The following is a 22,400-nucleotide window of genomic DNA, read 5'->3' on the forward strand; positions in this document are numbered from 1 at the left end:
CATGTTGGAAAAGATATGCTCTGGGTTGAAGTTATTATATGATCAATTAGACACTATGAAAGGAAAGGACAATTAGCACTTCTGGAGCAGCAAGTGGACAGAGCACAGGGAGCCATACTGGTGTCACTCACTCAGATAGGAGTGCAATGAGAGAAACAGAGATAGCTGGACAGTAATGAAAAGTGAAAAGTTAACAGGAGGGGAATGGAAATTACAAAATTACATAAACCAACCCATTTTGTTGGGTCCCTGATCATTAATATCTCCTAGAATGGGGAATTTTCATTTGCAGGTTTTCTCTTCAGCTTGTTTTGTAAATCTGCTTTGAAAATCAGAATGTCAGAATAGGCAGTTTTTCTGAAAAAAAACGTTCAGCCTCTGATAATGATGTTTTTGTACCTCCTTGAATGCCTGAAGGAATTCATCTTGGTGTCTGGGGCTCATTGAATCTCACACTATTTCCACAGATACATCTGGTGCACTGGGTAAAGCCCACCACAGCACTGGTACCTATGTGCAGGGTGTCCATGCTGTGGAAAAATAAACTGGACTACAAATAGACAACACAGTACCACTACGTAGATTGAAATTGTGTGTTTATCACAAAATATCAAAATAATTAATAGAAAGCCTTTTTTCATGGACTGACTCCATTAAAAATAGTTTTCTTATGACCTGCAGCTTAGCTTTTCTGCTTTGCCCAATATGTTCAAAATCACTGTGGACACCATCATAAAGAAGCCCAAAATCACTGCATTCTAAAGCAGAAACATATTTAAATACTCACTGTCATTTCTAAATAGAAAGATCCCAGAACACCTTTTTGAAAGTGAAATAATTGCTAAAATAACAAATGTTACATATTTCAGCAGAGTGTACCTATCCTGGCTGCCAGCTTTCTGCATCTCAGTCTCTAGAGGAATAAAAAAAAAATGCTTGGAAACTCATAAAACAGGCAAGAAAATTATTGTATTGGATTACAGAAACTTTACCAAGTCTAACGTAAGGTAATGATTCAGCCTTGTTTTGTTTGATCCAGTGGACATTAAATGCCACCTTTTTGCTGACCTCAGTGACTTCCAGCTCAGACCCGCCACCTCATTAAGACAATTCCAGCATTTCCATGCATGCAGCTGCTACGGGCAGAGCTGTCCATAACAAATGACCACTACCTGTACCCAGCTCCCTTAGCTATCAGACACATTCAAAGAGAATTACAGGCTCAATTTATTAAAACAGCTAAGAAGGACAACAAAGAAAGCATAACATCGAGACAAAGTACACTTCAACAGAAATATTTTGGCTCTGCTAACATGCATCTGGTTCACACATAGCAAACTATTAGTCTGATACACCCGAACTGGCACTGCCACATGTTTTAATTTCTTCTCTAACTGTAAGGAGCTGCTGTTTGCAATGCTCAGTGAGAGCCATCTGCTTTCACAGCAAGCAGCAAGGATACTGGTGGCTCTCAGACCTGCCCAGGTTTTGGACTGGAGATAGTCAGGGCACCTAGTACCTCTGTTCTCCACTCTCCTAATTGCTTAAGGCTCAATCACCTTTGCCCATCAAAAGACTTGAAAGGGAATGGTATCAGAGATCTAAAATCGGGCTGTGTCTGGGTTGACATAACTTACCCTCCTCCGAAAGACAATGTTTTCCTTGGCAGGTGATAAGCACCACCTCCCACATTCTACCGTAGATGCTGCTAATTAAAGCACAGTGAAATTCGGATAATTAGCAACCTTTTTAAAACAGCAGGTTACTCATTTCAAACCTTTCTCCAGACAAAATGGTATCTAAGACACTTTTTAAATCTACTATTTTCCATGCTTTCAAAATTATTATTCTGTTCTAATAGAAAGAAAAGAAAAAGTAAACAACAAAACAGGAATAATCACATAGGAACCCAAAAGCAGAGCAAGCATTCATCACCAGTGTTTGTTAGCATTTGCATTGTTTACCATGTGAATACTGTAAAGAGTATGTTCAATCTCTCTAGCAAAGGCAGTTCCTCAGATTATAAGGACATGGCATTTTTATTCTATTTAAAAAACAAAAGTGGATTTGTAAAACCAATTCAATGCCCCTATACCTTTGATGAGTGCTCTTTTTTAACTTTCAGCAATGTATTACATTACCAACATCTGTTATGCAGTGAATTATTATGCTTACTTATTTATTATTGTTATTATACATAAGCACACATTGCTGTGTTTCTGTAAAGAGATTTGTTTATGTTTAGGATTAATATAAGTATGGCATAATTACCAGGATGGAGGTATACCTATCCCATAGGAAATACTGTACATCCATCAAAACCTTCCATTACTCTGTTGGCTGAAACTTCTGCCCACAGACAGGTGTAAGGTGACTGACCTACCTGCCCTCTCATTCCACGTTATTTTTAGTATTGTTCAAATTAGTGGCAAGAGAGAACACAAAAAAATCAATTCCCTTTTTCTCTTTGCTTGCAGTCACAACTGTCTACTCTATCCCCCTCCCATCACTCTGCCATGTTCAGCAGGGTTACTGAAAAGAATGCAAGCAGGGCAGTGTTACCAAAGCTGCTCTGCTGAGGGACCACAGTTGATCCTTGCTCATTACACTGCAATTCATCTGGGAACTAGGGTGCATGGCTGCAAGTTTTTCTCTCTGCTGACTAAAGCCTTTGAGCACCCCTAGTTACTATTAGTCAGCTGTTCTCCCCCTCCTACACACCTCTAATCACACTTCTCCCTCATCAAGCTGGGAGCTCTGCAGGGGTTAACTCTGAAAAATTTTACAGTAAGGGCAGCTTTTATTGTAGTGGCAATTACAGAAAGAGAAAAAGCAATTTAGTCTTTTATGTGGCTCACAGTTTCATTAATGCCATACACTTTTAGCTGACTTCAGTTGTTATGCACTAACTCACAAAGGATGGTACACAAACACTGCTAAAATAAAAAATAACATAAGACAGGGCAAACCTGAACTCCTCAAACATAGGCTTAATCCCTCAAATACCAATAATGCCTTTATATAACGGTTTTATTAGTGCCCTCAGTTTCAAGCCAAAGTCACTATAAAGTAAACTGCTCAAACAAGGCTGCAGAAAAAAGAAAGAAGGTTTTAAAAAATCTGCAAAGAATTCCTTACTCCTCTTGCTGTGTACTGGGGAACTCTGCTCCTACCACTTGCTGCATCTCCTGTCATGTGAGGACAACAGGAACTTAGGTAAAAGGCAACGTGTTGCAGCATAGTGACATGCTTCCTACACAGTCCATGCTTCCCCTCAGCTGGTAAGAGTGGCCAGCAAAACAGCAGCCACTTGAGCATTTCTCATGCACCCACTATGTTTCTGAATATCAGCCACTATGTTTCTGAATATCAGCCTCCTCCTTCCCAGCTTTCTAGTAAAGGATTTCTTTAGCTAGAGAGAAAAAGCCCATTGTAATCAGCCTTTCTGGAGCATCCTGCACTAACATTCCACCAGCCTAACATCATCTAAGCATAAATCTCCTTCCTTTTGCTGCACACTAAGACCTGTTGTGGAAGGCCAAGAAGTGGCTGTGGGACTTCCCAATCACAGCAGCTTCACCAAGACATCAGTGGTGTCCTGAGACAGCTGGTACTTACCATCTAGGAGGCAAGTATAAGAGAAGCATTAAGGGTGGAAAAGACCTCAAGATCATCAAGTCCAACCTTTGACCAAACACCACCTTGTCAACAAAACCATAGCACTAGGTGGCACATCTTGTCATTTCTTGGACACTTCCAAGGATAGTGACTCTACCACCACTCTGGGCAGTCCATTCCAACATTTGACCACGCTTTCAGTGAAGAAATCCTTCCTGATGTTCAACCTGGATCTCCCCTGACACAGCTTGAGGCCACTTCCTCTTGTCCTGTCGCTGGTTGCCTGGGGGAAAGGGCTGACCCCCACCTTACTACAACCTCCTTTCAGGTAGTTGTAGATAAGGTCTCCTCTCACCCTCCTTTTCTCCAGATTAAACAACTTGAGCTCCTTCAGCTGCTCCTCATGTGACTTACAATCATGCTGATGGCATCTTCTATTCCATTTGACTTGGTGGCCAGCTGAATCAGCTAGGGTATCTGAGCAGGGGTATCTCATTGCCATGGGATACCCCTGGTGTGTTCTGTTCACCCCTGTGGTGTAATTTGTCCAGAAGATGACTTCTGTAATCTTTGTTTCTGACAACACTGTGCAGCATTGCATGCCTGTAGCACTATCTTGTCCAGTTGACCATTACCAATTGTCTGCAATGAAAAATGCCTTTCTCTCAAAGAAAACTGTTCCAAGGACAAACTGGAGAAAGGTCTAGTCAGTGTTTCCTCTTCCCTTCCTTCCCATCAGGTACAGGATTGAAGCTCCCCACACAAGTTGAGAGATGTTTCCAGCACCCTGTTGATATTACAACTCTGTGAGGCAAAATTCCTCCAAAGTAACATGTATCCTTTTATCTTTGGCCTGCAAAACAGCACAGAGGACAGACTGAACAAAGAGAAACCATTGGAATTATTTTTGTCAAGCCTCAGCTCCGAAATTCCAGAATTTGGAATTGTGTCTGAAGAGTCATTGCAGTGCCCAGCATGTGAGCAGATGCTAAGCATTTATTCTGAGGCTTTCCAATTATTTCTGGGCAGTGCAGTCACAAATAAAGAATTAACTTTGTTATCCTGTGGGATCAGAATGTATATGAACAACTTAACAAAGCATTTCTCACTTATCATGGTTACACTAAAACCCATATCAGATTTAAGAGCATGACTATATCACTATGCTTTAAATAAGCTAGTACCAGATATCTATGTCTATGGTTTTTCTACAAAAGATCATCCAGGGAAGTTAAGATAAACCAACTAAACCCATGATGATAATGCATGTAAGTCAAAATGCATTAAATCCCTGTGTGGATATTCTCACTGAGAGGTAAAGTGGTCTGACTTTACTGCAAAGAGGATTAAGCTACCATGAACTACAGACATTTTCCTTTTGAATTAGATCATCCACAGAGGAGCTTAAAGCACTGTAGGCTTGGTGCACTTACTTCACACATATCCTTCATTCATCTGAATTTTCCTATAAATGGAACAAACCTTGGTTAACCAAAAGTCTCCTTTACTATATTTCTGGCTGGCATTAAACCACATTAGCAGTTTACTTGCTTTACAAATGTCCTATAAGAGCAGCTAAAGTTATTTACAAATAGCAAAAGCAGAGCCATCCCTTCAAAATGCAGAAGAAAATGCCAGCAGCAGGTGCAGAACCTGGGACACCTGACAGGATCACAGACTTCAGTGCTCATGCTAAGCTGTTGCTAATCTTGAAAAGCAAACAAACAATAAAGCAAAACTTTAGTTCAGTGTTACAATCCATCTGGAAACGTTCCTTAGACATGAAAAGACAGTCAAATTAGGGAGTCTCATGGGACAAAGTTGGGATGAAAGGTGTCTTTGTCTTCCTGCCTGAGCTGGAATACCTATGTCTCTGAACAGAACTGTCCTGATTTCAGCTATAATAGAGTTAATTTTCTTCCTAGTACAATACAGTGATCTGTCTTGGATTTACTATGAGAATAATGTTGGTAACACACTGATGTTTTAGTTGCTGCTAAGTAGTGCTTACTTGATATCAAGGAGTTTTCAGTTTTCCCTGCTCTGCCAGAGAGCAGGTGCACAAGAAGCTGGGAGGGAGCACAGAGGGGACAGCTGACCCAAAATGGCCAGAAGGATATTCCACACCCCAAAATGTCATACTCAGTATATAAACTGGGAGGAGTTGGCTTGGAGCCTCCAATCACTGCTCAGGGATGGGATGGACATCAGTCACCGAGTGGTGTGTTGTGAATCACTCGAATTTCTTGGGTTTTAGTCCCCTTTATAGTCTCTTTTTTTTTCTATTATTGTTATTATTTTAAATATTAGGGGGTTGTTCCTTTATTTCAATTATTAATCTCTTCTTATCTCAACCTATGGGGTTTACCTTTTTTTCTGATTCTCCTCCCCGTCCCACCAGGTATTGAGTGGTACTTATTTGCTGTCTGCGATTAAGTCATGACAAGAAGATATGTTTTTAGAGGTTAAACAAGATGCACTCTGAAATTTATCCATCCCATTCTCACAGATGGAACACTAACTAAATGAACAAGAAAGCAAACACTTCCTCAGTCTGATACTGACTCTGGTGTTAGTTATCTGAATGATAAATTCTATGCTTGAATAAAATGAAATTGATACAATTCACGTTTCTGAGTATTGGCAGATAATTGAGAAGTGGCAAATAAAAATGCAAATAAAATAAAGCAAAAACATTAAACAAAGATTCTTGACTTCTAAAAAGTAGTTTGGTTTCAAATGTGTCACTAACTACAATACAATAAAAAAGCAACTAATCCTCAAAATATTATCTTTATCCAGTTTTCTCCACAGCACATATAGGCATATACATGTGATAGAGATTTTGCACTAACCTATCTATTGCTATTCTTTATGGAGCTGAGCTACTACCAGTGACAGAGGGAAAGTTTAAGAGAAATCTAACTCAGATAGATGTTGGGCTTCTGTATCTCATTTTTTTATTATTTCTTTGTTAATCCTTGACCTTCCCCAAAAATAACAAGAAAGAATCTGCTTACCCAAACAGGCAGTAGCTGCCAGACCCACTGTTGACCTCACACCTGCAATCCAGATGCCATCCAGTTGTCTCCTTTGTGTATCTCCAAATAACCAGTGTCAAGACTAGGTTCACGTACACTAAGCTGTTACACCACCTCACTGATGAAAACTTGGGGTAATTTCTGTGTGGTGGTATGGGGATCTACATCGTGTTAAATAAGAGTCAGATCTGAGAAGAGAGTCTGGTACAAATTAAATTTAAAAAAAAAATTAACAAGAAGCAAAAGACTATGTATTGTTCATGAACTAGAGAACATGCTAGTCTTGCATGTGCTAGTAAAATGTTTTAAAGTTGTTCAATCATCCTCTACAAGAAAAAAGAGATTCAGAGATTTTCTTACAAGTCTCTGTTTCATCAATGCACAAGCCAGCCTAGAAATAGCACCCCTACAACTCTCACAAATATAAGACCTTTCATACTAGTTTATGACACAGATTTTTACTTGCTTTTTATACACAATATGCTAGAATTACAGTTTGCACTGCATTGTGTTAAATCATTATTATTTACAACTTACAGACTTACTTAATTCCTAGCTGAACAATTCCCTGTGCAAGGAGTTTGGAGAGCAAATTGTCACCCTAAAACTCCCAGCTCTGTCAACCTGTGCCTCTATCTGATCTGTCTTGAACCTCCTCCTATGCCCACAGAGCCCCTCTGTGTCTCACCACCCTGCAGCCAGTAATCCAGGGGGCAATGCAAGAGGTCTGCCCATAAGGGGATGACTCCTTTCCCTGCTGTCCCTGATGCTGGAGACACCGCAAGCCATAAGGGTCCACATACCCTTGATCCACCCTTCTCATTGCTTCCTGGGCTGTGCTATCAATGGGGCCAAGCTACGATATTCATTCTGAAGTGACAAATTTTACACATGCCAGGTACTTCTATGTGGCACATCTTGAATCTTCTGCATCACAGAAAAACATTACTTGAGAGTACGTGTGGCTGCAAGGGACCAGTCATTCAATGCATATTTCTCCTGCAAAACTTTCTTCAGCATCTGCACTGCTCTATGATTATCTGAATGCCATTCAATCTACCTCTAACTTGAGTTATGTAAGTGTATTTGCATGTATATTGTAAGCATTATACTAAATGAGATAGGACTGCCTATGTAATCATGCCATGACTTTCCCTTAGGGAAACCTGGTAAAATTATGTTCCATTACATTTGTAAAATACTACCCATTAAAAGCAAGAATAAAACTTTTATGTTCATGTGAAACAAAGCACAAAAGATTCTCAAACCTTTAACTTGTACCAATTTTGATATGAAAGAAGTATTTCCCAGGCAAGCAGGGATTCTGCATTTGACTTCACTACTATGTGCTTTTGGCTTTGATTTTTTGACAGTTAAAGCTCTTCCCAAAATTCTAAATTTTTTTCTTATTTTAATATTATGAAATAATACAGAAGAAAACCAGTTCATCTCCCTTGAAGAGGATAGACAGCAACTTCGGAACAAATTCTCTTGGTGAATTTTTCTTATTTTTTATTGTCTATACCACGGAAGAGAACAACTGTTTCTACTGTGCTATTCAGTGTCCTTTACTCTTGCTGCTGGTCAATTCATTGTTTTAATTTGTTGATGCTCTGGCAAACTCTCAAGTATGTCATGGGAGAATTTTAAAAATGCAGCATTCATTTAGAAGTCACACAGTGGTGATATATATACAGAGCTTCAATTTAAACCATTATTGCATACCATCCTTTTCCTTTTGTAATAATCCATTAAATGCTTTCAAGTATGGAGAAGGAATAGCAACCTGTAGATCTGAATGGAGCCCAGATGACCTATAAAATACATCCTGCCTCACTGCCTGACTAGTTCCAGCTCTCATCTCTAATGGTTACTATTGTTATTCTACCATCCAGACAACCACACACATCAATTATACATTCTTCTGGGTCACAAATTCATTTTCTTAGGCAACATTTTTGTCTTATTGCATGATGCTTTTTCTTCAACCTGTGACCAAAGTTGAAGGTCTCAATATTAAAAGGATATTAGTTTTTCTTAAACTGTGTTGATAATTGGAGAAACAGCTTCGTGGAAATCAGAAAGTGCAGCTTGTTGAACTATTTAGAAGTGTGTGTTTAGACCATATATTGTCTCTTTATTACAGGAAATGTATTAGGCAGTGCTTTGTGTTTTATGTGAACATTTTGTCTTTTGTTCTATTGGTGCCTGGCAGCACAGCTATAATTAAATGTCCTTTGCCTTCTTTATTTTATGACACTTACAATTCAGTCATCTTAATTGGACTTTCCTAAGAATATAAATGGCTGGCTCAAGAAGCAAACTTTTTTTCAGTGAAGCAAACTCAAAACCTTTCACTATGCACTCAGTGACTTTTTTAGAGTCTTTGACTTACGTGTGGTCTTTTTTTAAATGATTGTGATGGCAAAAGCTTCAGATAACTCTATTTGAAGTAAGCCTAAGACAGCTCTCCAAATGAATTTTTTTGCCTATATAATTCTCATAAACAAAGCACTCATTTCCAAATGGGTAAAGTAATTTCAATTTCCCAGTTGACAAAATAAATAGTTGGGGGAAGGTAACACATCGCTTCCAAGGGATTCTTACACATCATGTTTATCCTTAAAACTCAAGAAAGTGAGAAATTCAGGGTAACATCAGGACATGAAGCCCAGACCTCAGCTTTGCCCAGCCACAGGAGCCAATGGCAGCCCTCAAAAGCCAGCAGCAGAGCCCCACCAGTATTCCCAGAGGCTGGAAGAACATACCCAATGCACGATCACACACTAGAGGGCAGAGGATGTGCCTCAAGGAGGTTGCTTCTAGCCAGGGGATACTTACACCAGAGCTGCCATCAGAACAGCCCAACAGGTTCCAGACCAAGTCAGCGGAACAACCTCTGCAGCAAAACCATTGCATTTCTGTCATTTTCAAACTCTAGTCTCAGCAGCCTTCCCATCACAGACGCAGTTTTGCTGCCTACAAGATTAGGCTCCTCTCCTATTGCCACTTAGAGCACCCCAACAAAATCATGATATGTTTAAGTGATGCAAATTGACCTACTGAAAATTATATTTGAGGTAGTCAGTGAATCTTGTAGGTGGATAAGTAACTCCACAACCAAGGACACCATGAAAATATCCTTCCACTGGCAGACATGAGCACCTGCCAAACTGGAAGAAATCTACAGATAACTACAGAGAAATAAAAATTGCTTTGTTTGTGTATATATGTACACACATGAATGTTCACGTTCATACAAATACACATTCCAATACACACACATCAGTAGGCACAAACCTGAACAGAAATCTGCTGGCTTTTCATCTACTGTTTCCTCCATCCATAGGCAGCTTTCTCAGGACAGTGTTGCAGTCAGAGGCTTGTGCACAGTTACCCCAGTCTGGTTCAGAAGCATTCTCCTCATGTGCTCAGTCCCTGTTGCCATCCTCATTGGGCAGGTCCAGCTTAATTGCCATGCAAAAAGCAGCTCTTCCCTTTGAAGACCCACAACCAGGGGTGTGGCATCATCAGACAAAAGCTTTAAAAAGTATTTTCATGTTCACTTCATTCCTTTCTGGGGTTTAGGAGTAGCAGGGGGAATAATTTCTGAAGCTGGCATAGAAAACCTTGTCCTTTTCAAGTCTACATAGGCATGGGATGCATTACCTTAACTCGCTTGTCTTCTTGTCCTGGTTCTGCCTTCCCCTGATCAGCCATGGTAGTCACATCTCTTTAAGGACATAAATGTAGAGAATTTGCAAAGGGTTTTACTCCATGTTCAAATGTACTGCTTTCAGGACAAGCCAATATTCAGCATCCAGGACCTGCATTTTCCATCCTGCAAACTTCAAGAGAGTCTTCAGGTGTTAGGAGAGACAAAAGTATGGTAATGGAGCCAATTTCAGGCACTTTATAACCACACCATGAGGACCAGGTTAATTGCTAGTCTCCCATTCCTTTCACCCAATGCTTCTGAGGAGGGAGGTAGCCTTACAGGAGAGCTGAAGCTGAAGGGGTGACCGTAGCTCTGCACTCCTGCATTTCACCTGATCACCAACTTTGGGCCTTTAAAGCAGCCAGTGAGAACCATTTAGCTGAATCCTATTCAGATCCAGGAAAACTGAGAAATAAATATTATTTTACCATTGAAGTTTCTCGTTGGCTGGTTGGTTTGTTTGTTTGCAGAGGCAAGAGGGTGTGCTAGGTTTAACTTTATTATAACTAAGCCTATATAAATGCAAATACTGTTTTCATAGATATAATTTCATAAAGCAAAACTACCCACAATCTTTAGCGGTGAAATTCGAGTGGCAACTGTGACAAGCAAAGAAAAATGAATGCAGTTAACTTCAGCCATCCCTGCTCATCTGAAAGCTTGTGTCAGTTCCTAAATAAGCTTTTCATTTTCCCTATTCAGTCTGCTGATCTTTGTTGATTTACAGCATGAATGAGCATGGCACATTGCAACTTGTAGAGTATATTTTTTCTAAATAATAAAACATTTATTGCAGACCCATCAAGCCTGCTACTAGCTTTGAATTATTATTGCAATGAAGTGCCATGTTAACAACTCATTTACATTGTTGCAGAAGACTCTGTGTTAACACTATATGTAATTTAATCCCTTTCAGGAGAGACAACTCCCTAAAATACATCTAGAGCTGATAAATTACAACTTGATGTTATTTTCCTAATCAACTGTTTTCCAAGTTGAGGCTGCCTTCATCAAGTCCATCCCACCTCGTACCTTCCACACTGGGTCTAGGGTGGCTGAGCAAACCATTTCCACACGGTCTTCCCCTCAGAAAGCTCTAGCCTCAGGTTGTTCCTCAGTCAAAACAAGAAGTATATTTAGTAGATAGCAGCAAAGATCTTATTGCTTTGGGAAGGAAAGGATTGGTTGGGCAGAGGGGGAGGTCAGTATTTTGGAAGGGTCTGACTTACAGCTTCAGCATTGGCCCAGAGTGGGTAACAGCCACCAGAGGCACAAGAAGCACAAGCTGCCTCTAGAAGCATCAGTGCTTAGGCAGCTGCTGTGCTTGGAAGGAGACCCCAGTGGCAGGGCAATGCCTAACATGACCACTCACCCCTGCTGCATGAGCCCAGAGAGAAGGGAAATATCACAGAAGACACTTCTGCTGGAGCACTCACATGTTTTGGGTGATATAATAATAACAATAATTATTATAATAACAATAAATTATTAACAAATGAGGGAAAAAATCCCCCAGGAAGCATATCATTCTCTAAGGAGCAATCAGATACGATCCTGTCTGTGCATGTTATCTATTAGTTTAATTTCCAAAAACTTTGGGTTTAGTTGGGCTTTTTTTCCCTAGTGCTCCAGGTTGCATACTGAGTTTATTCACTTCAAAAAGCCTCCTACTTCAGTTCCATTTCAATCTGCTTTCAGGGACTGACTATAAGCCAGCAACATGCACAATTTCATCCTAAACTAAACAAGCCAGAGCCTCTGTCCTACCACCAAGCTGCCTCATTTAATCCAGCCACAGGAGCCAAATGTCACACACACATGCACTACTTCCAACACACACATACCTGCTCTCCTAACATTGATGGGAGAGAGGCTGCAAGAAAGCAGTAGTCACATGGCAAGAACTGCCAAATCTGTCCCACTAGTTAGAGAAATATTCCTGCATGCAAAATCACATTGCTGTTATTCAGCTAAAGTTGCATGGCTGAAAAAATACAACCATAAACCCCACATCCTACCACCTAATGGCATTTAATATGTTAATTTAACATGATTTGAATGTCCCTTTCACATGAATATGCTTATTCTGCTTTATTTCAAATAAATTACCCAGTTAGAAAAATTATTTGAACAGTAAGGCACAAATAAGTGAGCATTATTGTTTTCTAGTTGACTAGATAAGGAATTAAACATCTAGAGGTGAAGTGGAGGACAATTAATGTACTACCCTGCTTAATTATCATACAATGCCCACTTCTCAGGGAATTAGAGCTATTATGATCTACTCCTACGAATAAATGAGAATTTCACCTCTCAGAGGGTAATGCAATAGTTTTGGAAATAATATTTTTATGAGATTCTGGCTTTATCAGTTATGTTTTAGAGTCACTATAAACACTTCTGTACCATAGAAGAATAACTTCAGACAGGCTTGCAATTTTAATTTTTGTTCTCATATTTTTTTGGTTTACTTTTTTTATGGTCTTATTCTAGAAACCAAAGGAAAAAATGGTTTGCTTTTTCAAATCTTCTCTTTTCATAAAACATTACCAGAACATTAATATTCAAATAGAAATACAAATAGTGATTTAAGCAATACAAATTATGCATAAATTGTTTTCCAAGGCAACAGAACACCCAGAAAAAGTAGTCCTGATGACACTCAATGGTGCCAATACATTGGAAGGTAAGTCAATCACAGCTTCAAAGACAAGGAAAGGACATTTCTTTTAAAATTTCACATGATGCTGTAAGGCATTTTTATATAAAAATATTCTTTACTGGACATTTAGACACAAATTCTTTGAATCTTTATCAACAGAATTGCTGATTTACTCTAAAGCTGCCAAGTTTCAGAGTTTCTTAGTCACCTTTCCAGCAGACAAAACAAACCTAAATATATGAAAGTTTTAAAGCAGCCTGACCACAAAAGAAAGCTTTAGGAGACCCAAATAGTGGACCATATGTGATATCAAATGGGCAAGCCATTAGCATCAGCTGTGAACATATTGTACCAACTGGGAATGAAAATAAAACATTCAACTACCAACTGTTATAATCTGTAAATAGTCAAACCAATTCCTCTGGGTTCCAAAAATATATGAATAGGGTGACTCATTGGGGGCCATTGTCCTGTTCATAGGTAATGCAGCAGATTTCCTCCTAAGGAAAAAAAAAAAAAAAAAGAAACTGTGGTTAGTGAGATCTGATATTAGCAAGAGTCCTTGTATGTTAAGAGACTCTTGGGCTTTTTGAAACTATATCTAAAGATATTTTAAGGATAACAAAACAGAGAATTCTTTTGAAGCAACTTTTCTCCGTACAATGTGAAATATTAAAAAAAAAATTATTCCCATTGCAAATTATGCTGAGAAACCAGCAGAATACTAGAAAATTTATAGAGGGCACCAAACTGCTGAGAATTCATCGTACAGCTGGCAAGTGCACTCCTACCTACTAGTTGCTTCACATTTAATAATGCATGTTATGAACAGATGGATAGAATGTCAATAAGGCTCTCTGTATCATCAGTGGTAATGAAATACTGGACTTTGAATGCTTAATAGCACAGAAAACAAAAAGCCTAGAGGAAATTTGTCAATGTCATGCATGCAATACTTCAGCAGTGCTTTAACACTGTTAGTGTGAGGCCATATGTTTCTTCTAACAGGATCTACTGTAGCTGGGTGCCAAAAAAAGTTTGACACTTTTTTTTTTAACTCCTACAACACGTTAAGAGCAAATACCCCGTGAATCAGTCAAGCAGAGTAGTCAGCAGAAGTGTAATATCATTACTCTTTTTATTCCATTTCTCAATGAAAAGAAGTTAAGGGAAACTCGCTAGTAAACACTGTTCTTTATATCTGTTTTAGAAATACAATTAAAAGCAATCTCTTTACAATTAAATATAAAAATAAAGGCACTAACACGTCTTTATTAGGCAATTAATCTCATTGTCAAAAGCTGTGGAAAATGTGAATCTGGAAAATATTGCAAGTATAAGTGAAGCAGAAAACATACATAGCATCATCTAAAAATTAGACATAGAAAAAGGAATAAAATAAAAATTCTCTTAGTCAAATAATCTTAGGCAAATGTCAGCTAAAAGATCTAGGAAAAATGCTTTGAAATTGTCAAAATGAAGAGGATAGCAGAAAGTGGCCATTCTGAGATGAGGACCTGGGAATAAGCATATGGCTTTCTCTATGAAACTGGTAGAGAAACAGCAGCCTGGCAGGTAGCACCTACAAAGGCTGCAAGGGCACCCAGAGTGGTGTTTCCACCCTTCACACTTCTCAGGAAAACTCAGGATTTCAGCAAGTGTCAGACAGCTGTGGCAGGTAAGCCCTCTGTGAAACATGGTGATCTCAAGTTTAGCAGTACAACTGGAATCCCAAGCACGTGAAGTCAGCAGGAATCAATGTGAATTTAACTATTGATTCTGGGAGAACAATTAGACAAGCACTGGGTCTCTAACAGTCTGAAAAATCCTCAGGAAAACTCAAGTGCTTTGAGCAGAAAACCAATACTTTCTGCCTTGTGAGTAGCCCACAAGTGACCAAACTCCCTACTATGCCCTCCTTCCCCACACTGTCTCCCCAAAAGCCTTCTGGGCTGCTCCAGTGCTACCTCGTCATGATGCCCTCAGGTGCATACCATGCTTGCCAGCTAGGACACCCAAAAGTGTCCCCATTGATTTCAAAGCCACCACACAAGGCCATTGTGGGACAGGATCTCTACCACCACTAGATCCAGCTGTGAAAATATTCATTGTGTTCAAGAGTAATTAGAGAAGTTTGACAGACAGCATTTCCTTAGAAAACCAAGCTAGAAACACCAGCTGAATGCCATGCAAGCCGTTCCCCTTTTCTGCAAGCCAGAACTAACACTCATCACTAATAATAACAATGTAAGTTGCGTTAAAAACAAAGCAAATTTTTTTAGCTGCCTACGCTGATGTAGCACTAGTATGCACCAGCACACAGCAGGAGACTGCAACTGCTTCCTTCTGTGGCAGGGCAAGGACGCACAGAGAAGCAGAGCCTGTCTCTTGGTGCCAGTAATGCATCGACTTGCCTGTGCTCTCATCTGTAACAGACTGCACCCTCTTCTGCAACCTTGAACTATGCAAATATGAGACTTGTCCACATTAGCAAGTCCACCTGAAAACTCATTACAGCTGTCTGCATTTCTCTGCATGGACATATTTTAATTTCTCCTGAATAAGTAGCTAAAATTCAGCCCAGGACTTCCAAATCAGACCTCAGACTTGAGTAGGGCATCATCCTCCTTCTCTTGCCTTCTATTTCCCAGGAAATATTCTGAGCCCTGACCACAACAGTTACACCTAACAAGAAATAAGTGAAGTTTGTGCAAGCTGCAGAAATACAAAGACTAAGAAGTATGCAGGCTTTCTGCAAAGTAGAGCACCAAGAGGTGAGAGATTAAGTAACAGTTGGGAATCCCCATTTACAACGGTCAGAAGAACTGTGCATTTAGAATTAGAAAGAAAGCAAAGGGACTTTTCTCAAATAATTGATGAAAATAGGCTACTCATCAGATTTCTCTTAGCTAGAATGTCCTATGGTTTTTGGACCCTGAGAAAAAGAACCTGAAGATGCTGTGGTGAGCATCTTATTGTGGTATGGTTTGATTGTAAATGTAGTTCTCAGCCTACAAGGTCTTAAGTGGGTTTTTCAAAACCAAACCCATATTGATAAACTGAAGAAAGTTTCAAGAACAACTTCTTAAGGGAAAAATATAATAATCTATAAATATTTGAAGTGTGTAAAGCCAACAAGGGAAAAGGATATAACTACAAATAATGGAAAGAAAAAGCTTAAGCTCAATAGAGTATCGGGAAAATCTTCCTGACAGTGAGATGTATTAGCCTGTGAAATAGTATCCCAAGGAGAGATATGGAAGGTTTCACTTGGGATTTTAAAAACTAAAGTTGACATAACACTAAAAAATGTTCTCAATGAAATAATCCTACTCTGGCAGAAAAAAACACACAGGATGATCTATTATGTCTTTTCTAAGTTTCTTTAGCCTTTGATGCTTTGGGAACACATCTTCAACAGCCAAAGGTTATCAGAAAGGAACTTCTTCAATTAATATGATGAACAAGATTACAAAGGTGATCATTGTGAAAGTCTCTCTTTAAATGCTGAAAAGCAGATACTTTTCAGATAATAGAAGTTTTTTCCCCAAGACCTGACAAATATGACCTCAATCCACCAGTTTTAAAGTACATGCTTAATTTTAAGTATGTCCTTATTTCCCATTAATTTAAAGAGAACCCAAACCTACAGTCTGAAAAAAACTTGTAAGAAACAGGCCTCTCAAGAGGCTTTGAAAATTTCCACACTCCCTATACAGACCTGGAAATTGCCACGTATAACAAAATTTAAACAAACAATAATATTTATTACATATGTATTAGCACCTTTCAAGTCTCCACTGACAAGGACAGGCTATGTTAGTTCAGAGCTACTATCTTGATCACTGATCAAAACCACACATCTTCCTGCACTAATTCCACTTTAGTTTAATCCACCTGACACTGTGAACGGTGTTAATGAATATTACAGTCTGCCATACTGACTTGTGCACTACAAAAAAAAAGATGCTGCCTGGCAGTGCCGGTGGAGGAGGGCACAGAACTTGTGCCCCAGAGCTGTGCTACATCAGAGCATCACCACAGCCATGCTGGCACCTCTATGGACATGGTCCCTGGGCAGAAATTACTGGCACTGCCACACAACATGTGAACGAATGAAAAGACAGGGTTTGGCTTCCCTTATGGAAAGACCTGAGATACTTAGCAAGAATAAATCAATAGGGATAAGCAGACATTATTCCAAGCACTTGGAGACTGAATTAGAAAATATTAGCCCATCAGAAGGTTTAAGGAATCCTATTAGCAATACAGCAGAAATACAACCTCTTATTAAACACTCAGATATCAAGAAGTTGTGAACTATTTCCTCTAGGAACATTACTGAGGGTAAATCAAGGTTGATTTAGAAGGAACTCTCTATTTATGGGCTTTAAATAACAACATGCTATTTTTATAATTCAAAAAATTTACCCTGTACATCCAGGGATATATAATATATAACTTAAGAATGTAAAATATCAAATATCTTGCCATCCAAAAGTTGCATTTGGAAATATTAAGTGACTCTACAGCACAGGTGCCCCTCACTCTCTTAGTTATATTTCAAGTCCTTCATCTCCCGCCACCAGGATTTTATCCCAAAATAACTCCCTAGTTTGGCAGAAACACAAAACATCTGCACTGTCAGTCACAGAAGTTTCTTGTAAGCAGAGAGAGTGGGGAGGAGGAGGAGAAGGATTTACTCATGGTCTACTCTCCCACCCATCCTGCTGTTCCTTGGGCAGTCGAGTACCCCACCACCCTCCACAGGGACCACTGCTCCCCTTCCTCCCTCCACCTGGCCCTTTCCTACCTTTTTTCTCCACACATCCTTTTATCTTTCCCTCTTATTATAAGACTTCTCACAGGCATTTTTATTATTATTATTTTTATCTGAGTTTTACAGGGGATGCCCTGCTGCACTAAATCAACACTTGTGAAAGCAGCAGCCTTCGAGTGACTGAGTAGAGCTGCTGCTTGCAGAAGTGTCAATTTGGTACAGCAGGGGTTGGGGTCGCAGCTGCAAAAGAAGAGAGGCCCTATTTTATGCCTCAAAATAGTAAAAATGTCAGAGGGGAGGGAAATCTGTACAAAATATAAAAAAGGTATGCAACAAAGAAAGAAGAGGAAAAGGAAGAACAGGATTTGGAAAGAAGGAAGAAAGAGAAGAATGACACTGCACAATGGAACAAAATCACTACTAAATAAGACAGGATTTTTTTAAGTGGGCTCTTCCAAGTTAAAAAAAAAGTCATGTGCATATCATAAAAATTAAACTTGATGATAGTATCCTTCCACTTTCAGGAGGAAAGTCTGGCTCAATAAACTTAAATTACAGTCTTAACTATATGTGATAGATCAAGATGTGCTTCTAAGCACAAATGCTGGGCATTCAAAGATTATTTCACAAAGGGTTTGATTTGAAGTGGAAATTTCAAGCAGAAGATTAAGAATTCTGTGTTCATAAATTTGAATCAGCAAAAGTGAACTGAAATTCCATATTCTGGAGTAAACTTGGGCACCTCTAAATGTAGCACAGTTTAGAGGCTCCCATTTGAAAGTAGGTACCTATTATTTTGAAAGTCAAAAGGAAAATAAACCAAGCAGAAGTATAGACCAAAAAGAAGAACTCACAAAACTCACATTTGTTTTTCACATTACATAAATACGTAAATTAATCTTAATAATATTCACACTGCCATTGCACTGCTAAGAAAAGAAAAAGTAAGCAAATAAGTACACCATTTATCTATTTCCACAGAAAACTGAATCCCCCTCCCTTGCACTGCTGTTATGCTTTGACAGACCACAGAATCCCAGGTGGAGCAGAGATAGTATTCCTGAAAAAGCAGCGCTCTCCTTCAGAATTTGCCTCCCTCAAGTTTCTCCCCAGTCCTCTCAGCGAAGTGTGTGTGATGTGCAGAATTTTTTGCATCTAGGAATACAGAAACCTGCTGCTGGGTCAGCTCTGAGTACAGAGAAGGCTTAGAAAAGCAGAGGTCCCACCATTTACTCAGCAGCTTATCAAGAACCACAAGCATCTCAGCTTAATTGAAATGCTGTGCTTGGAAATCCATCCTGCTCCCTTTTAAACCACGAGCAAAGCTCTCATGAGTCTCCAAAGTTTTGTTCTCCAGGTCATTCTATATATATCTAAGCAATCTCGTTTTCTGTCTCCATTGCTTTTCCTTGACAATGTCACTAACCCAGATATTGGATGAAAAGAAAAAAAAACGTTCAATAAACAAGTAGAGAAAACTAAAAATCAGAACCCAGATACAGAGATTTTGAAAGGAAAACATATAGACCAGATATTCCCTAAGACAATTCAGCTGTGCTACACTGTTGAAGAGACAAGGCAAGCTGGTCTCATGAACTTTACCCAAAAGTTTCAACAGTTTCTCTTTAAAACATTCACTGAGAGTTCATCAATTATCCGGTCCAATATTTAACCCACTTTGACAACAACAGGACTTGGTTTATAAGTCTCACAGTCACTGCTTGGGATGCAGATCGTACGTACCTGCAGAGCTCCCTCCTCTTGCGTTTCAGTTTTCAGTGAGGTGGGTCTTAGATGTCCTGCTGCCCATTACCTGCTCTGCCAGGGTGGATACATAACCACCATGTGCCTTTCTCCATCCTCTGAGCTCCTCGTCCCTAAACTGTCAGAAAACAAAGAATTTTTGCCTGGTCAGAGCCAGGGAAGGTGAGCCAGCAGGTAACACCCAATGCAGCCATCTTCTGCAAGCTCTCCTTCCATGAGCGTCCTGAAAGGTACACTTGACTATACCAGCAGACAGGCAGCAAGTCCCTTTGCTCCCCAGAAGTTAAATACAGCCATGTGGCCTTGGCAGACCCCGATGCAGTTCGATGCCTGGCACCCATTCGGACTCCAAGTATTTATAATACTTGCAGCTCCAATGATTCCCCTGGGTATTCCAGCAGTCCTTCAGCCAGACACTCTTTAAACAGCTGAAATTCTTCAGATTTGTTATGAGGATTTTAAGGCACTTTTATATCACTAGCAATAGGCATGGCAGGGCACAGGTGCACTGTGAGTACATGTTTTGGGGCTCATATGGTAGTGTGGTAGAGATTTCCCCAGCTCTTCCACTGTCAGACACTGTGACTCAGGCACATTTGTATGTGATAACCCAAAGGGGCCCTTCATCAAGACTATACTTCTCCATTTTAGGGCTTGTTTTTTTTCTACTTGCACTGTGTGGCTTGATTCAACACACAACCTGCTGTAATAGCTCTCTCCTCCTGTTCTGACCTTATCTGGCTCCTACACTATTCATCATATGAACTTTTAACGTACTCCATCAAAAGGCAGATAAAGAAAGACACAGATTCTGCCCCAAGGAAAAATCCAGCATGGATACACGAAAGAATGAAGAATGTCATCTCTTCAGCTGGTCTTGGAATACAGCATTAGTAATTTTTCAAAGACTTTTTGGAAAGAGCATATTTGCACAACAGATTTCAAATGTGCTCACAAAATTTAAACGTTTTTTCACAAGAATTCATTACTCCCCTTTTGTCCACTCCTTTTTGCAAAGTAAGTTGTACAGCCCTTCAGCTCCTATCACTATTCTGTTGCCCATCCAGCAGTCATCACTCTTTATTGATACTCCTGTTTGACTCCATGCTTCATGTTCCTGAAAGGACACAACCGTTCTTTTCTTCTCAATTTGTTAAATTAAAACATAAACATAACAAAAGGCCACAAACCTCTCCAACCACTCGATACTGAAGTCAATATTCAACAATGACTACTAGCTTAAGTATGTGGCATTGTTTTTCTCTAGTGGTTAGACTAACAACACAAATAGCAGACTAATTATGAAATAAAAAACTGCTTTGTCCAGTTAATAGAGCCATTAGGTGCTAAAGTAGCCACATTTAGGTTCTAGCAAGATAAAGTTATGTCATCTCACTCTATTATATTAACATATTGATTTACCACTCTAATTGCACAGCATTCTTCAGACTTCTTCTAACCCTACATAAAAAGGCCCCCAGATCAAGTACAGTTTTTAAGTAAGTTACAGCTCAGCCTATATAAAACATATAATATGCAGAAACAAGAGCAAAAGATGGTTCCCTGTGCAAGTTAGGTAGTTCATCAATTCAAATACATCTTATCAAAGCCTAGTTCTTGCAGCAATCCCAAATGTAACTGAAAACTTCTCCATTAACAAATTTAAAGGCACGAGAGTGACATTAGGCAAATTAATAATTATCAAACAAATCTATGCCCTTTTCATTCACCTTCCTCAGTTGGTAGGTATTCACTTAACTCAGTGCGTACATCAAATTACAAGAATGACTCAGACCATCTTCAGAAAGTGTTTGCACAGTATGAACAGTGGGACTGCCAAAGACAGAGAGCTATTCTCCTCCTGCCAAATTCCTTGTCTTTTACAAAATCTACAGTGTTTCCATTAAAAGTCCTGCAGTAAGAACTTCTCAGCTACTCCCCAGCATTAAACGTGCTTTCAGGATGGAAAAAAAAAAAAAAAAACAAAGAAAGGAAGAAGCAAGGAAATAATCTTTTCCTCTGATCTTTACAGAAATCAGCTATTCAATGTAAAGCCCCACTTCTTTAAAATGGGCATAATGTTCTACTGTCACTAATTCTTTCTCCAGTTCACATGTTTTAATTCCCTTGGACAAGGGGCAAAATACCACTGCCTCTTCAGCAGCAAGAGTCAGTTCAACTATTCCTGGTCCCCTACAGCTGAAGTTTTGCTCTAGAGCTGCTCTTGTACTGTGTCACTCTGAATTAACAGCCGATAGATAAGAGACTTTTCACAATGTTGAAAGATGAACCATGGTTAAACAAGGACTCAAACACTTCAGTAATTCCTCCTTTGAATGGGATGCAATAACAACTGCTCTGTCAAAAGGTCTGGTGCTGGTAATTGTGTTTGGTGGCACTTATTTACATTGGTGACAAACATCGGTTTCACTTATCGTGACAAATGACAGCTGCTAGTCATGGTGTTTATGGCACACAGATGCCATACTGGTAGGCACAGTATAACACAATCCAAACAGAGCAGAAAAAACACATTTTGGCTTTGGGCAAAATCAGTGTGTCCCGCTAACAGAATAGATCAAGATAAGAAAACATGGCTGAGCTAATAATATACTGTGTGACAGTAGTTCCTGCTAATGCTGCCATGGTTGAACTTCTAGTCTGCTTTCTACAAGTCTGTATTAACAGAGGCTTACACCTCAGAAAAAAAAACAGTAGCAAGCAGCCAGAAATTTCCTCCTACGAGAAAACTTTCCTCTATTAAAAAAACCCAAACAAATATACTCCAAAAAGATTCATAAATCTGAATTTTTGTAA

At 39.3% G+C, this 22,400-nt stretch overlaps 1 long non-coding RNA gene across 3 annotated transcripts in view; it reads right to left on the reverse strand.

The window, feature by feature from the left end:
- Positions 1–3,354: 3,354 nt before the first annotated feature.
- LOC135418896 (uncharacterized) overlaps positions 3,355–22,400 on the reverse strand; it is a 50,778-nt gene continuing 31,732 nt past the window's right edge. For all 3 annotated transcript variants that reach the window (XR_010432728.1, XR_010432730.1, XR_010432729.1), the window contains 3 exons: positions 19,563–19,701; positions 9,960–13,539; positions 3,355–4,471 (listed from right to left, as the gene is read on the reverse strand). This is a non-coding gene — a long non-coding RNA (uncharacterized LOC135418896). The remainder of the gene's footprint in view (positions 4,472–9,959; positions 13,540–19,562; positions 19,702–22,400) is intronic.

Source organism: Pseudopipra pipra, chromosome 9 (assembly GCF_036250125.1).
Source record: "Pseudopipra pipra isolate bDixPip1 chromosome 9, bDixPip1.hap1, whole genome shotgun sequence".
In the NCBI taxonomy this organism is placed as follows: domain Eukaryota; kingdom Metazoa; phylum Chordata; class Aves; order Passeriformes; family Pipridae; genus Pseudopipra; species Pseudopipra pipra.